Consider the following 6,036-nt stretch of genomic DNA (forward strand, 5'->3'; position numbering starts at 1 on the left):
GAAGGAAGGAAGGAAGGAAGGAAGGAAGGAAGGAAGGAAGGAAGGAAGGAAGGAAGGAAGGAAGGAAGGAAGGAAGGAAGGAAGGAAGGAGCCACAGTAGAGCATTCAAGTCATTAGTTTCCTTTTTCACCTAACCTGACAGCTGTTTTGATCACTTGCAAAAGTTTTCTATTGTAAAAATAAAAAGCTTACTGACATTTGAGGTTTAGCTTTACTCATCCATCCTCTTCCTGCAGCCTGAGACATTGACGTGACATTAATCCTGAGCAGCTGCTTTATACAACAAAAAGAATTTGTTATGGAGAGTTATTTTAAAAGTGCAAGTAGCCAATTAATAACCAAATGTATAATTTCAGAAAAACTTTACCAAACGCTTGAATTCTTTCCTTATATAGTCACATTAATTTTGATGAAAATTTTAATCTGAAGAAAAGGTCAAATTATTTGCCTGACTTCATTTCTTATACATGAAGAAATTTTACACAATAAAAAGCTGAAACATAGAAAAAAATTGGATTTTTTCCTGTCAGACTCAACATTTCAGATTTCTGTCACTACTATAACAACTCAGTATCTCTATTGTTCCCTTAAGTAAATTATCAAAACACTAGTGGTGTTATGCATGGTCCTCAACAACCCTGAGGACAAATGTGAGTTACTGACACATATATTCCTTCCAGATGTTATGTTTCCCATAGCTCTCTTGATAAGAGAAARCATAAGCAGATCTTTCTGAGCTGGATTTTACCAGTCCATGTCTCTAAATATGAGCAAAGAGAAAAAAAAAACTTAACCATGTCTTCTTTACAGTCAATTGTGTTTAATACTAGCAGATAAGATGGTTTTCACCTCCTACATCTCATACATGCCAAAAAAGTCTCCAGTAATGTCTGCACTGCCTCTACTCATCATAGACCAGGAGAATCCAAGGCAATAAAGTTATACTGTTATCAAAAATTTTTGACAAAAATTGTCCATAACTGAATTAAGTGTCAAAGTAAGAAGATATTAACACAAACAGCAGTTTCTTTTCTTGCACAGACCTTCAGAGCAATGTGAAGCTAAAATCACCTGCTATGAATACAACTTACAAAATGCTCAGTGTATTCAGTGACCYCATTTAAGTAGTCATTCATGGGGGCTTTCTCTCACTCCATTTGATACTACAGAGTCTTGTCTACAACAATTATCTCTAAGACTCCAAAATGAGCCCTAGCCCAGTCTAGCTGAGTGATGTGAAACAGTCTGAATCAAAGATGTAAAACTAATCCTCCAAGTGCCCAAAGCTGATGTAGCAACATATCTGCTGGCCTCAAATATTCACTCAAACATAAGTTGCAAGTTGTCATGGATTCCAAGTTCAGAAAGGTTTTAATACGCAACAGTTTCTCAAAAGTTGAGTCTACATTTCCTAGGAATTCTACTTATTTATCCTAGTTTCTGCTCACATTATCCGTGAAAGCAGATACAGATCTGCTCAAAAACTAAGCTGAAAAGTTTTGTGAAAAAAAACCCAGCACACTCAAATGTTGTATTTAAGAAGAAAAACAAAAAATCTCAAGCAATAAAATTTTGTATACTACATTTGCTGAGTCAATGCAGCAAAAAACATGAAGCATATAGGTTGTTCTAATGTTCAGCAAAAGCTTTGCAATACTCTGTCATTCTAGAAATTGCAATTCAATGTTTCATCGCTGCAGTTGTTGCAAAAAGACCCTCTGCAGATAAAGAAAGGCTGTTTCCCAGGGCTCAGAACACAGGTCTCCCATAAAACTCTCTCAGTTCAACATACTACTAATTTTAAAACATGATGGTTACATTGCAAGGACTCCACTCTTGGACCCTTTCAATATTACTTACTCACCCCCTCAATATCACTTTAATATTACTTAAATCACCCCCTCAATAGTTCTTAAATAACTTAATGCTTCCTGAAAAAAAAATGCTCATAGAGAAAGCATTTAAAAAACACGTAAGAAATCGAGGTTGCCTCTAAAAAAGCCTGAGATATCAAGAAAGCCCTTTACTTCAGTGGAATTACAGAATTACTTATTGGATGTTTTCTACAGTAGATGTAGTTTAGATAGGAGCAGTCATTTTGTCATGGCTTATCTACACACTCCTTACAMCCACACAGACAATCCCTGGGATTTACCATTAAAGCACAACATATGGTTCTCTTTTCTTTCTGAGGCAGAAGTGTGTAACACATGAAAACAGTATGTCTTAAACTGGGAAAATGAAGGGGATCATTAAGTGTAGTAACTGCAGTCAGATACATTTAAGTTTTCAAAACAGAAAAAGAAACAATAATTGTTTTATCTAACTTCCAAAATACTTGTACTCAAATATTTAGATTGCTTAACTCATTCTTCTGACTTCCAGTAACTCCTAGGTATCTAAAGAATACAACTCACTGTTTTGTTCATTTATAAACTTAAAAACCAGAAACAAATCTCAGTAGAGAAGTCACAGATGACAAAGCAGAAACACAGCAKTGTAAAAGCAAAATTTTTGTGGAAGAAAACATAAGAACTTGCSCATTTTCAAACAGGAATGCCTGCCAGGAATCTGCAAGAGCCTCTGGAGGTATTTGAACTGGGCTGTCAGTCACTGGCAAAGGCTACTTCCATTCCTTCCTAGCCACTGATGCCAACTCCTATATGTGCACCTGCAAGCCAAGAGAGGAAAMTAACTTCTACTGAACAGCTGAAAACCAGATGTCAGGGTATTCAGCTACTGCATAGACAGTTTCAGAAAATAGATATAATACTGTCAATAGAAAACATTACCTTAGATTACAGGAAATTTGAAATAAGTGCCAGAAGTGTTCATCAGAGTTCACATCAACACTTGCCTTCATGACTCTGTACAGTTCCTCATCCCATGAGGGATGGTTAAGAAACAACCTATGCAAAATAATTTATTGCTATGATTACTTTTTATCTAAGCCAGTTTCTCTTCTTTTCCTTACACATCCTGTTTAAATCCCCTTTGCATTGTTTCTTCCCACCAAAATAGATAAGAAAATGTAACCTAACTYTGTACTAATTATAACCCTTTCCAGACCTAGATGGCCACAGCAAAAAATAAAATAAGTGTTCCAGAACAATCCATTTTTTGAATATTTGGTGAAGGCCTATTTTACTTTTTCTCTTCCTTGAACAATATGTCACTGGAATTTGAGGTTCTGACAAATTTATAGGGCAAGCTAGCAGGAGTGAAATGAAACAATGTAAGCTAACAACCCAGGTTATTTTTCATCACGAAGTCATCTTATATAATTTTAAGACTACCCATCAATTAATTAGAAAGTTACATTTTACGTATAGTCTCATGTAGCTGTTGTTCTACAAATAGGATCTTCCAAGTATCTCATAGTAAAATAAACAGAGCAGTTACAAATATTAACTTATGTGTAAATCATTCTCTAGGCTTAATAGTGTCTGATATTCTATTCTAATCCCACCACACYGTGTTCTTAATATGAACATCAATCAGCTGGCAAACTTTACAAAACCATAATGACTTTCTGCTTTTTTKAAGCATTAATTCTGAGATGCTTGGATGCAATTAAATGACAGATATCTGTACTACATTCTGAGGTTTATGTTTCCCCTGAACCGTACAAGTTCCATCAGGTCCAGAATTTGATAGTTCAACTCACAGTGCAACAGGTTTGGATTWCTTTGATTCTAAAGACACAACCCTGACAACATAAAGCCATGAAAGAAATTTCAGCTAATAGCAAAAGATGCACTACTTTTTTGTCAAAAAAATCTCCTTAAAAAAGAGGAAAGGTAAACTTTTAGGATGGTAGTTGAAAGGACTCAATGCAGTATTCAGTAAWTGTCTTGAATGCAAAGGATGTCCAGGATAGCAGGCAGAGAATAAGAACTCTGCTCATACTCTCTGTTGTTTCATGGGYTGTATCCTACTCTTAAATAATGGGTGGTGAATAAAATGAATAATATTAACAGCTGTCAGTCCCCCATTACAGAAATACAGCAACATGTTCAAGTCCTTCAGTCATAGTCCATTATTTATGTTTGATGCAAACATTTATAACAGCACCCTTACATTTTAGGAAAATAATAATGATTAGGAGGATTTTGTGGAAGCTATAATTTACCATGTTTTTAAAATGTGACCGAAGTTATCGGACAAAAGAGCTAGTAAACACAAAGAGCTAGTAAACACAAAGAGCTAGTAAACACAAAGAAAACACATCTTTCTGAGACACAGAGACTGGAGGAAGATGCACGAGGAATTTGGCATGGTTGTCCTCTTCCTTTGCTCTTACCTAAGCATCTGCTCTTGGTCACTGCTAAAGATAGGACCTTGGATTAGACATCAGTTTAACTCAGCTTAAATTCACCCTACACAAACTAATTTATTTCTTTGTCAGAGTTCCTTTCAAGTGCCAAATATAAAGGTTGATCTGAGTAGGTCTTATTTTTTCCATAAAAGGAAAAGTAATTCTTCAAATGAAAAAAAGTAATGGGCCTGCTATAAATACAAATTCATTAATAAACCATAATTTGTATTGACATTTTAAATTCTAAATTTCCGCTTACTTTTGATCACACTGATGTCATTAGCTCTATCTCCTATTGCCAAAGTAACTGCCTTCCTGTTTCCTAATCAGCTGTGAGACTCATGCATTTTTAAAGGAGTGACTCAAGAGCCAGGCGCAGTTTTACACAGTCAAGTTCAAAGAATTTTCTCCAAATCAGCCTCAATAGCAAGAGCCTGAAAACTTTTGGTAAGTCAGTTGGTTTCATAACTATTATAAAACAATATGATGTTGATCACTCCTGGAATTTAATGAGTAGGGTATCTTTTTTGTAACAAACTCAAGGAAATTTTAAGCAACAGAATATTTTTCAGCATTATAAATCRGCCCCCTGTGTACACAGACATCTATTTAGCATATGTTATCTCAACACAAACAAAATTATAAAACACATTTTCTTGCAAAACTGATTCCACTTTTACCTAGTAAACGCTAAGAAAAAATCAACTCCTTTAACTTGGCTACTAGAGAAAAACATTCTGTTTTCCAGCTGACACTGTGAGGATTAAAGAGTAAACAAAGACTTACTAAATTGAACTATCAACTCAATAGGCATTTAGTAGGGGAATGTGTTTCTCTGACTCAATACTTGGAAGAATGTCTCGTTGTAACTTTTGAAGTTATCATTACATAACCTTCAGCAATCCTCTTCAGGATTTGTATCTAAYGCTACAGCTAAACACAGAGAAAGTGGCCAGGAACACAAATTTTGTAGCCCCTGCATATATATCCCATGATTTAATTGATTGTAAAAATTATTACATTAAAATAAAAAGAGCAGATTTTCCGAAAGGAAGAAATAGGAAGATCAAAAGTTTTGGAATGCTGCAAATCACAGGATATGGCAGTGAAACATAAAGAAAAATGCACAGAAATGAGGAAAGCATGCACTGCAGAGTCAAGAGCCAGAAAAGGCTGAGTAGAACTGATATCTTATATCTTGTAAGCAGCTGCATCCTCATAAATGAAGCCTGAAGCCCTATCAAATTAGTAAAAAAAAAATTWTTTTAGAACTTGATTTTTTGTTAAAGAGTTCAAACCCCAAGTACATAAAAGGAACACAAACTTACTCTTATGAGAGGACCTAGATTTTCTAATCAAAGCAAATTGCTTTGGCATTCTCCTAAAATGCTGTTTARAAAATCCACTGGAGGGAAAAGTGACATTAATTTGACATAATAATGACTTTAAGCTCAAGATCTGTTTTTAAGAAAAATGAGGAAAAATATTTGTACTACATCTGCCTACTTAAATWGCAGTTAATTGGCACTGGTCCTGCATGGCTACTCCCACACAAGCACTAAATAGCAGCAATGGCATATTTTAACAAGGAATGGATAGGATTGTGTGAAACATTTTTGACTACAAGACACTTTCTAGTAAAATTTATTTTAAAAAGCTGKACAGAATACAATTTTTAGTTTGCTCAAAAAAATTAAAATCACAATTTTTAAGATTAA

This window comes from Malurus melanocephalus, unplaced genomic scaffold (assembly GCF_030028575.1).
Source record: "Malurus melanocephalus ecotype Western Australia unplaced genomic scaffold, MMel_1.1 scaffold_116, whole genome shotgun sequence".
Lineage (NCBI taxonomy): Eukaryota > Metazoa > Chordata > Aves > Passeriformes > Maluridae > Malurus > Malurus melanocephalus.